The following is a 12,402-nucleotide window of genomic DNA, read 5'->3' as shown; positions in this document are numbered from 1 at the left end:
AGGACGCTAAATAGGAACAAGTGCAAGAGAATTGCTGTTTTGCCTGGAAGGACCACAAGGATTCTTGGATAGCAGGAAGAGACGAGGTAAAGTGCAGGCACTGCATTTCCCCACGTTTGTTGGGGAAAGTACTGTGAGAAGTCAAATGGTTGGTAGAGGTGGAAGAATAACCAAAGAGTGATGAAGAGATTGAGAACAGGAGATCCAGATTTTGGCAAAATTTTGTTGAAAGTGGCTCTATAAATGACTGTTGAATGTGGAGGCTGGTGGTGTGGAAGTTGAGGAGGGAAGGAACCATTTCTTATTCAGTCTGGCAGGGAAGGGAGTAAAAGTAGAGATGTAGCTAATAGTGCAGCTTTGGCTCTGACCCTGTTAACTCTGGTAGATAGAAATCTATGGTTGAGGATGAAGAAGTCTTAGGGCACTGATGTGGAAAATCTCATCATCAGAGCAAGTAGAGTAGGAATGGAGAAAGTGAGAGAATGGAATGGAATCCTCACAGGAAGCAGAGTGAGACCAGGTGAGTTTAAGATAGCCATGGCTGTGAATTAATTGAAAAATAATTGACTGTGGCCAGTTATCGGGCAATGGGCAAATCAATTAATTTAGCATAGATAAAACCGGGATAAAACTATGTTGTTTTCCCACTCACCATGAACATTTCATTATTGGCCACTTAACCACAGGAACATCACCTCAAGAAAATAATGTCTCATTTTGATAAAAGAGGAGCTTTTATTAAATAGGATTCCTGTTTCAAATTTTATGATGGTTGCATCATTAACTGAGGGGAGAAAATCCAGTTCAGGAGATGTTCCATGCACATGATTTGCAATTAATTCAGAACAGTTTGATAATTAGGTGTAGCTTTTAATATCCCTAACATATACAGAACACCAATGCAGTACCTCCTTCAGTTTAATTTGAAGTACCAGCTAATGTCAAAGAATAGACCATATTTTGCTGCATTATTCAATAGAGTCTGCTGTTAGTGAGACTTCTTGAATCTTTTTTTGTAAATTGTCTGCACAACAAGCTATTGAGAGTGTGAGCTGGTATCAGTGCGATGAGCATCAAGTATCTGAGTGAACAGAGCCAGCAATCCTTAACCGATCGGTTGAACGGAGAAGGAAGTGTGGATTGGAGTGTGTGAACTCAATGCAAAGTCAGGCTCAGAGAAGGAGAGGCAGGATCGAAACAGGGAAAATGAAAGAGATAGAAAGGGAACAAAATATTTAAATATGTAAATCTACAACAAAATTTGAAACCTCACACACCACGCCACTCGGTTTAACTTCCAGTGCCTTTGAGACAGACTGGCACTAGATAAAGTTTATGATTTGTTTAAAAGGACAATTTCACAAAGATGAAGATTGTTACAGGAAGGTAATAAAATAACTGACTAGCTGAGTCTGAGGTTCCGATCTCTTCCCCTTGTCCTGAGCTTTCTGTGAATCAGGCCCAGCAGATCCACATCTAAATCAAACATCATCTTCTTAGATTTTAAAAAGAATCAATACTGTATTATTTTCAGACCATTTGTAATCTATTACTCCAGACCAAAAGATCTTTCAACGTGGGTGAAACTGAGTTGAAGGCCAGTGCTTACATAAAGGCTGACTTTGTGTCAGTGTCTGAAGTCCTTAACCAGTCATTTCTTTATTTATACATTCTGAGCAAATTGGAGCATTACTTAAGTCTACCAGAAGCTGAGCAGTGTTGTGTTTAGCCTGTTCAAGTTAATTTATACCTCCTCCCTCACTACTTATCCTTGCAAGCAGAACAAAAGCCTTGCCTGCCCCTACACCTCCTGCCTCACTAACATTCAGGGTCTCAAAGAGTCCTTCCAGGTGAGGCGATACATCACCTGCGAGACTGTTGGGGTCACCTACTGTATCTGGTGCTCCTGGTATTGCCTGCTGTATATCAGTGAGACTCAATGTAGTTTGAGAGACCAGTTCGCCAAGCACCTACACTCCACTTGCCAGAAAAAGCAGAATCTCCTGGTGGCAACCCATTTCAATTCTACTTCCCATTCCTATTCCGACATGTCAGTCCATGGCCTCATCTACTGCTGCATTGAGGGCTCACTAAGGTTTAAAGGAGCACCACCTTATATTCCAAATGGGCAGCATCCAACCTGATGGCATGAACATTGATTTCTCGTACTTCCGGCAATGGTCCCCTTGTCCTCTCCTTCACCATTCCCCATTCCTGCTTCCCTCTCACCTTATCTCCTTACCAGCCCATCACCTCCTTCTGGTGCTCCTCCCCCTTCCCTTTCTTCCATGGCATTCTGTCCTTGCCTATTAGATTCCCCCCTTCTTCAGCCCTTTATTTATTTCACCAATCAACTTCCCAGCTCTTTACTTCACCCCCTCCCTCTCTGCCAGTTTCACCTATCACCTACCACCTTGTACTTCTTTCCGAACCCCAACTTCTTACGCTGAATTCTTATCTTCCATTCCAGTCCTGATGAAAGGTCTCAGCCTGAAACGTCGACTGTTTACTCTTTTCCATAGATGCTGTCTGACTTGCTGAGTTTCTCCAGCATTTTGTGTGTGTTGTTTTGGATTTCCAGCATCAGCAGATTTTCTTGTGTTTGTAACCAAGAGTGTGACTTAGATAGAGTACTACGTTGCCTGGGTTGGAGCATTTTAGTTATGAAGAGAAGCTTGAGAGGCTAGGTCAGTTTTCCTTAGGGTGGAGGATGTTAAGAGGAGACATAATTTAGGTTGGTAAAATTATGAGGTGTTTGCTGCTCAATATTTAATTTGATTTTGCTATGGTTGTGGTTTTTGTGGATGTGCAGTTTTTTTTTGTTGGTTTGTTAGTAATAAATAAAAAAATGTTATTTAAAAGAATTATGAGGTGTTAAGATAGGGTAGAGTGCAAGAAACTTTTCCCCTTATCAGAAGTGAATAAAATGAAAGGACATAGATTTAGGTACTTGAGGTCCTTTTCATCCAGAGATTGGTGAGTACAAAGATTGCATTGCTGGAGAGAGTGGTGGAAGCATATTTGCTGTCAACATTTAAGAGGTGTCTAAATGAGCACTTGGAATACCTAGATATTGAAGGATACAGTACAAGTGGCGTAAGAGAGGGTTAATATTGATGGGTACCTACTGACTATGTTAGGTTGAATGGCCTGCTTCCTTGCTGCGCACACAGTATCTCTATCACTCTACCTTTGGATCTACAAGACTACTGCTGGATTTAACTGCAAATAAAAAGTAATTTAACATGCTTATAACTGCAAAATAGATCCTTAGCCCTTCTGCATCCATTTATTTTTCATTATGTGAAGGCTACTGCAGTGAACTTTTTTTTAAGGATCTTTAACCTGTATGACCACAGCTATAATTCACTTTTAGTTTATTTATGTTCAAGTCATTGTTACCGACACATTGTCACAGACAGGGTGCCATCCAAGCAGGTCAAACTGCTGGGATTAACGCAGTGATTCTCCCACCTTTAACATCAGCTCTCAAAATGTTGCAACTGCATATTCTACTATAACAAGTTGTAAAATTAGGTCAATACATCTGTTAATATATCAAAAGTTTCAAAATCATGTAAAATCCTTCAAAGAAAGAGATCTACCATCTTTTAACATTACTTGAATTACTGCAATGAACCCAATGCATTTAGGGATGGGCATGAAATGTTCCTTTTTAACCATGAAAAGGAATATAATTTTAATAAGTACAGCAATCTCTTCAACCTTTTTGTCCCAACAAAAACAGTAGTAAATCATAAACACAAGAAAGTCTGCAAATGCTGGAAATCCAAAGCAACACACACACACACACAGAGCAGGTCAGGCAGTATCCGATGCGGCAAATGAATAGATAGTCTGCGTTTCGGGCTGAGACCCCTCTTCAGGACAACAGTAGTAGATTGTTTAGGCCAATTTAGGTGATAATATTGTAATGTGCTGATTAGGGGGCTCTGGCTAATGGTTGCACAACTCATCTGCTCTTCATGTAGGAACAGTTCTCTACATCACACTTAAGTAAATATTTTTGATGGTGTCTTATGGAAGATTGCTGTTCAGGGTGAGAGCAAAGGTGGTTTTCCTGGCTCCACTTATCCAGCATCAGCAGGGCTTAGGGCTCAGCTGCCTTGATAAAGGAATCTGCAGAAGGAGTTTCAACTCCATTTGCATGTTTATTGTGCTAAGTACACCCTGTACCTATTTCGTGCATGGCCCTGAGCTCTCTTTCTTCCTGGCTTCAGCAATACCATGGAGTGTACATCTTACATCAAATACTTATAAGAGCTGTTTTTCTTCTTGTTTTAGTTGTATTGCTGCCAACATCATCTTCATATGAGAGATATGAGAGATCTAATCATTGCAGACATCCCGGATGCTCTTCATCCTTTTGCCAATGTGCTCTCAATGTTCTGTGAGACCAATTTCTGATCTTCAAGATGAGGTCCTCAAATAAAATTAGTTTTGAACATTACAATCCAATGGGAAATCCTGTGGGAAGTTCTTTGGTCTATCTGTGTGAGCAGAATGGCTACCTCTCCACGTTTCAATGAGTCAGTAGATTCATAACCTTGATGTCAGGTATGGTAAATACAATTGAAAACATGAAGTAAAAGCTTTCCTTATTAATCTATGGCATTGTTACCTTCGGACGAACAATGTTCATAAAGGAATGGTTAAGTGCCTACCTGCATTTATGATATTCATTGTTAATCTTTCATATTTATCAGCCAAGTTTTATTATTTATGGAGCTACTACCTGACTTACATAACAAATTCCTTGCATCTCTGTGAACTGTTGCTAAACACTGACATCCATTTCAACACAATACTTGAAACGTAACAGTGTAGAACAGAAAGGAAATGGTGAGATCATGTTGAATTATATTTCAAACAAATTGGAGCTGTCAATGATTTGGAATACTCTTGAGATGAACACCATAATAATGAATCTTGGCACCTTTGCAAGAAAGACACAACAGCTAACATGAGGACTGTATCCTTTGTATTATTGTATAATAATACCTGACCCATCAATTAATATAATAGACAATGACATCATGATCACGGATTACTCACCCAAGTCAGGATTTAAAAAAAAATTCCTAGAAAGAACTTAGTGCAGCATGCTGTTTTCTAATCCCTTTTTAGATTGCCCATTGGATTGTTAGTGGGATCTCAATTGCAGGTTTAATTTTGGTATCAAGCATCGAAACAATTTTTTAACAGATGGATGCTGAATCAATCCCTTCCTGGATTGCAATAAGCTTTGAGTATTTGTTACCTATCTGAATATCCAACAGACTTTAGTTAACCCCTGAACCTTATACTATTTTCCATATGTGGCATTTATTCAGGAGTGTCTGCGTTACTCCTGAGACTGCCAATCCTGTGGATCCAATTTCATTTATGATATGTGGTAAATTCCTCATGGAAAAATCAGCAGAGACATCTGCAGATCCTTCAATATTCCAGATAAAAACCTATTTCTAGTCAATGGAAGGCACTTCCATTTGAGGTAGAGGAGGGGTGGTAAAAGTTTCTACAACTACAAATTGGAAATATGGCATTTTATCTCTTGACCACTTGTGAAAAATTGTTTGTTAGGGTTATTTCAAATGTTTTGTTGCAAGATTTAATAATAAAAATGTAAAATCTTAAAAGATTTACAAAACACTTTTGAACAATTAAAATAGTCAAGCAAGTGGAATTACTGAAAAAGTCGTAACTCAAACAACAATGCTGAAGTCAGAGAATCTGTCAAGTTAAGGGGCAACAGATGTTACTTTTGTTTAAATGATCTGACGATAACACAAGTTGCCTGATAAATGTAATGGCTGGAAAAGGTTGTGTAAAATAGACCACTGATCTTTTTCATGCGAGGTTTCACCACCGCAAAATTCTATGACAAATGCATCAAATGCATCAAATGGCTGTGAGTATTTAGTTCATATTGAAAACAGTCCTCCAGTGGTGTAATAAGTAGGGAATGTCGAGAAGTTCATGGGAACAAGTCAGAGATAAGAGGTCATGGACCAAAAATATAACCCTGTTTCTCATTTTTTATCTGGCAGCTATCACGGTGAGCACTGGTAACGACTGAAGCCAGGTGCGAGCAACAGCAGACTCCCATGTTGAGATGGAAGCAAAAGGTTATACGTAGGAATCCCAGCAGAGCATCGGTGGCATGACCAAGCAAGTCATCCTCAGCAGAAGGACTCCATGACCTGAGCTAATCAGGAGTCCAAACTAAATCATTCTAGAAAGCGGAAAACCCATGTGAGTCACAAGTAACTTGACAAGATTAACCAGAAAGCACGAGGGCTTAATGACTCCAGTTAAGACAACAATTAGTAAACACAGGTGCTGGGGAAATGCAGAAGCCCAACACTCTACAGCACACCACAGAGGTGACCAGAGATATATCTTAGGGTAGGGCAAAAGATGTTGTCTACATGGACTTTAGTAAGACTTTTGACAAAGTCTCTCATGGGAGGTTAATCCAGAAGATTAAGATGCATGGGATCCATGGATAACTGGCTGTTTTGATTCCGAACTGGCTTGCACTTAGACAGAGGGTTGTGGTTGAAGGGGCTTATTCGAGCTGGAGGTCAGTAATTAGTAGTGTTCCACAGGGATCTGTGCTGGGACCTCTGGATGAAAATGTTTATGGGTGGGTTAGTAAATTTGCAGATGATTATTTTCTGAAGGCCTTTGACAAGGTGCCACACATGATGCTGCTTAACAAGCTACGAGCTCATGGTATTACAGGAAAGCTACTAGCATGGATAAAGCAGTGGCTGATTGGCAGGAGGCAAAGAGTGGGGAAAAAAGGGATTATTTTCTGGTCAGCTGCCAGTAACTAGTAGTGTTCCACAGGGATCTGTGTTGGGACCGATTCTTTTTACATTATATGTCAGTGATTTGGATATTGGAATTAATGGCTATGTTGCAAAGTTTACAGTTAATACAAAGATAGATGGAGGGGCAGTGGTTTTGAGGAAATAGAGAGGCTACAGAAGGACTTAGACAAATCAGAAAAATGGGCAAAGAAGTGGCAGATGGAATACAGTCTCAGGAAGTGTATGGTCATGCACTTTGGAAGAAGAAATGAAATAAACAGAGAGAAAATACAAAAATTTGAGTCGCAAAGGGCTTTGGGAGTCCTTGTGCGGGTTGAGTCTGTGGTGAAGAAGGCAAATGCGATATTAAATTTGTTTCAAGAGGACTAGAATATAAAAGCAAGGATGTAATGCTGAGGTTTCATAAAGCACTGGTGAGGCCTCACTTGGAGTATTGTGAGCAGTTTTAGGCCCCTTATCTGAGAAAGGATGTGTTGCAACTGGAGAGGGTTCAAAGGAGGTTCACGAAAATGATTCCAGGATTGAATGGTTTGTCATATGAAGACCGTTTGATGGTTCCAGAGCTGTATTCACTGGAATTCAGAAGAATGAGGGGTGACCTAATTGAAACCTATCGAATGGTGCTGGAGTGGATAAAGTGACAGAGTGGATGTGGAGAGCATGTTCCCTATTGTGGGAGTGCCTAAGACCAAAGGACACAGCTACAGAATAGAAGGCCGTCCTTTTAGATAAGAGGTGAGGAGAAATTTCTTTAGCCAGAGAGTAGTGAAAGAATATGGGGAGAAGGCAGGAGATTGGGGCTGAGAGGAAAAATAGATTAGCCATGATGAAATGGTGGAGCAAACTCAAATGCCCAAGTAGCCTAATTCTGCTCCTATATCTTATGACACCAAGATTGATGGAGTTGTGGAAGCTTTTAGCAGATGTTTGGATAGGCACAGGGATGTAAGGAAGATGGAGGGATACGCACATGGTATAGGTAGGAGGGATTAGGATGAGTAGAAGGTAAGCAGAAGTGTAGAGATGCTGTTGGTTATGTATGGTAAAGCAATAACCTTTTGGGAAAGTTGAATATCTCTGGGAAGCTCAAGTAGCTCTAGTAAAAGGGAATGGTGGAAATCGGTATCATTGATACAATCATCCGATCTCTTTTATAGTTCAGTGTCAGATTTTCTTTAATAAAACTAATATGAACGACCTTGAGCCATCTTTTTATGTTAAAACTGTTACATATAAGCCAAGTTTGTGTTCTTGAATGTAAAATCCATTCATACACAATTTTCTATCAAGCATATATTATTGTATTTAGTATGGAACTTGCTGAAAAATACAAACTGAACTTTCATGTTTCAAAAATTAATTTGGTTTTCTTGAATGCCTTTAATTGTTTAAAGGTGTTTAGAATTCCTTTTAAATTTTAATTTTTTTGATTATCAACATTTCAGAGTAATTCTTTAAAAATTCTTCACTGTTTCATTGATTTTATGCTTGGTTTTGAGTGTTTCTGAGAAGTGGTGCTTGTTTTAGCAACACACACAAAATGCTGGAGGAACTCAGCAGGTTAGGCTGCAGCTATGGAGGGGGATGAATAATCGACTTTTCAGGCCAAGACCCTTAATTGGGATTGGGGAGGAAAAGGGATGAAGTTCGAATAAGAAGCGGTGTGTGGGCAGAGGGAGGAGGATAAGCTGGCAGGTGACACCTGGTGAAGCGGTGGTTGGGTGGGGAAGGGGAATGATGTGAGAAGCTTGAAGGTGATAGGTGGAAGAGGTAAAGGGCTGAAGAAGGAGGAATCTGATAGGAGAGGACAGTGGAACATAGAATAAAGGGAAGGAGGTTGGGAACTGAGGGGAGGGAATGGATAGATCTCAAGGGTGGGGGAGGAGAAAGTAAGACATGAGAGGGCCACCACTGTTTTCTTTCAGTGTGTGCCTGAGTCATTGCATAATTACATCATTCACATTCCAGCTGTGATGATGGGTTTAGGACATACCAATCAATCAATACTGGCACCAGAAGACATTTCTGGCCCATGGTATCATGTAGGGTCTAGGACTCAGTACAAATGACGGTATTTTCCACCATTTGGATTGTCACTTTACATAAAGATCGATAGTCTTGATTCCTTTGCTCCTATAACTTGCTGTAGGGATAAAGACCTATTTTGGTGGGCTAACAGTAAGTGCAAATATTTGACCAATATTATCACGCAAAACCAAGGGGAAGCAGCACTGTTAGATGAAGTGTTAGAAGAGCTCCTCTGTCTTAAACAAAATGCTGGTGAATTCTATAGGTCAGGTACTATCTGTGACTGGAAACAGGTAACCAAATTAGGGCGCCAGTGTAGCAATACTACATATGCGCAATGCTCTTACAGTTCGGGGGTTGGAGTTCGGAATTCAATTCTATAATCAAAGGTTATGGGGATTAGGCAGGAACTGGATGCTGATTGTGGATGATCAGCCATGATCACAGTGAATGGCGGTGCTGGCTCGAAGGGCCGAATGGCCTACTCCTGCACCTATTGTCTATTGTCTATAACGACCTTGTATCTTCTCCCTGTGATTGTGTGGGTTTCCTCCCACAGTCCAAAGACATACAGTACCAGTTAATAGGTATTGTAAATTGTCCTGTGATTAAGCTATTGTGTGGCTTGTTCATACAGTACCAGTTAATAGGTACAGTATTGTAAATTGTCCTGTGATGAAGCTACTGTTAAATAGGTGGGTTGCCAGGCAGTGTGGCTCGTTGAGCCAGAAAGCCTGTTCCTTGCTCTATCTCTAAATAAATAGATAAAAATACCTTGGGTCGAGACCTTTCATTTCTCCTGTCTGCCAAGGGGTGTAAACGCCCCTGTCATACTAATTCGTTGAAGAATACTGAAACTATTCCAAGGTCAAAAGCAGAAAATTACTCAAATGCTGCATAGGTCAGGCAGTATCTGTGGAGTGATAGCAATTGGCTTAATGTTCCTTGTCAATGGTCCTTCACAATAACTGGAAAGCAAAGGAAATAAAAGCATGTTTTATGTTGCAGAGAAGAGAGGATTGGAAAGTACAGAGAGAATAATTGTGGTAGTGAGGAGAGCTGGGATTGGACTGTACCCTATCACAGACATTCCTTTCGTCTTTGACCTCTCGACCCAACTCCTCACTTGTTTGGTCACATTTCCAGTTCTAGCGGAAGGTCAATAGTTTGAACTCTTGACGCTGGTTTCTCATTATTCTTGATAATGTTCAACTTCTGTTCAGTCAGTAGAATGTGTATTGTGATGAAATTTCAGTACCATAGATCATTTTACATTTCATTCAGTGTCTTTCATTATTAGTGGTTAGAGAACTTCATCTTCCACCAAATGTAATTCATGCCAATTAAAACTAGACAAAACCTGAATTACATTGCACTTAAAAGAGTCTGGTTTATGGTAGTTGCTGCAACGCTTGTTTTTCACATTTTTACACAAAGAGTTCAGCAGGTTTCTAGCTCTGTACTGAAAAAGCTTCATGAAATTTCATTTAAACTAGAACCTGCCACAGTGCATGAGGTGGAAAATTTTTCAGAGAAAAGATTAAAGATTGTTATCACTGAAAGTATTTGGGTATTGATTTGATTGGCACGACTAATCAAACTACCCCAGACAATTCAATTGCATTTACATGATCTTTTGGCAATCAGGTATGAGCATGCATTTACTTAGAAGACAGCTACCAAAGTCTCTCACCCCAGAATTCCATTCCTACACATATCCACCTTTATATCACTTGTTCCATCTTGAGGGCATTTTGTAAAACCTCACCCTTTAACAAAACACTTATTCACCTGCCCTCTGGACCTCTATGGCCCAGAATCAATCTTTGTTTCATGGGACTCCTTTGAAGTGCTTTGGAGCATTTTGCTACATTATATTAAAGGGAAGTGCTATTAATAAATAGGAAAGACATCGACTAGGTTCTCAAACTAGTATGTGAATGTTTCCTGCAAATATCTTCTCGTGCTTGGCTGTTCAAAATGAAACTACCCAGGGAGCTGACCTGAGCTTTGCTTTCCAGTTCAGCAAACAACCGGTGGGATGGAGTAGGTGCAAGATAATATCGAGAAATTAATATATGGGTCTTAAAATGCTATTTCAAGGAACCTTATAAGATAATGGATTTGAAAAGATACGAAAATCACTCTGCATGAACTTAAGACTCATTTCCTATCCACTATTGCGGAACGTTTCTGGTGTGCACATAAAAATGTAGGGTTCTAAAGAGGAGCGGCTACTAAAACTGCTGCCTCACAGCATCAGAGCCCTGGGCTCAGTCTTGACCTTGAGTTATATCTGTGTGCAGTGTGCATATTCTCCCTCGCTGCATAGGTTTTTCAAGTGTGCTCCGATATCCCCCCACATCCCGAAGCCATGCAGGTTGTAGGTTAATTGGCCACTGTGAGTTGTGTGGGTGAGTGGTAGAATCTGGGAGGATTTGATGAGAATGTGGAGAGAACAGAAGCAGATGGAATTAATGCAGAATCACGATAGATAGGTTGCCACTGCACTACGGAATGGTTGGTTTGTTTCTGTTCTGTATCTCTGTATAGCTCTGTGAAATAGGAGCAGGAATGTACATTTGACCAGGGCTCATCGTCTTCAAACACCATTTTCTTCCACCATCCCCATCTTCTTTTATTCCTTTAGCATCTGTATATCAGTTATTCTCTTCCATTTGCTCATAGTGAGCGAATCAGCCGGAACAGAATTGGTGTGCAGAGCCTAAAATCAGCTTAGAAATGATCCATTCTTTCTCAACAGCTTTGGGGTGGTGATTAACATGAAGTTTCATTTTTTTTTACTGATTATCCACCAATTTTGAGATGAAAAAGGGCATAAGAGAGCTAGCTAAAAAAAAAGCAGGATCTCAATGTTTTGCTCTGTTATTCTTCAGCATGGTATTCTTTTCCAATTTTCACTCATTTGCAGCCTGCTTCAAGGAAGGCACCAATTGTAACTTTGAGGTTTTATAGCCTTATTCAGAGTACTGTTGACTCAACAAATCATCAAGGAGCTCAGCAGGCAATCCTTACATTTTCCTCACTCCACTTGTACCTTTGTGGGAGGAACCTCACTTTGTGGGGTTTCAAACTCCCTATACAGATGATCTTGCTGGCGAACATGCAGTCTCTGGTGAATAACACCGATGGTCTCAGAGCTAGGGTGCTGAATCAGAGGGACATTAGGACTGCGTGTGTCCTTTGTTTCACGGAATCCTGGTTAACCCCTTCCGTACCGGATGCAGCAATTCAGATCAATGGGTTTACTATACACCGTCAGGACAGATCTATAGAGTCTCTCAAAAGCAGAGGTGGAGGAGTATGCCTCATGATCAACTCTTCTTGGTGCACAAATATATCAGTGCTGTCCCAGTTCTGCTCACCAGACCTGGAATATCTAGCAGTAATGTGTCATCCTTTTTACCTATCACGGGAGTTCTCTGGGGTCATTTTGGTAGCAGTTTACATTCCACCTCAGGCCAATGTCAAGCAGGCTTTAGATGATCTGAAC

General features: G+C 40.4%; 1 long non-coding RNA gene across 1 annotated transcript in view; it reads left to right on the top strand.

The window, feature by feature from the left end:
• Positions 1-12,402, top strand: part of LOC134350131 (uncharacterized) — a 58,704-nt gene that overhangs the window by 32,977 nt on the left and 13,325 nt on the right. The window contains exon 2 of the long non-coding RNA XR_010018827.1: positions 6,072-6,276. This is a non-coding gene — a long non-coding RNA (uncharacterized LOC134350131). The remainder of the gene's footprint in view (positions 1-6,071; positions 6,277-12,402) is intronic.

The sequence above is a fragment of the Mobula hypostoma genome, chromosome 8, assembly GCF_963921235.1.
Source record: "Mobula hypostoma chromosome 8, sMobHyp1.1, whole genome shotgun sequence".
Classification (NCBI taxonomy): domain Eukaryota; kingdom Metazoa; phylum Chordata; class Chondrichthyes; order Myliobatiformes; family Myliobatidae; genus Mobula; species Mobula hypostoma.
This window is presented reverse-complemented; position numbering and strand designations above follow the sequence as displayed.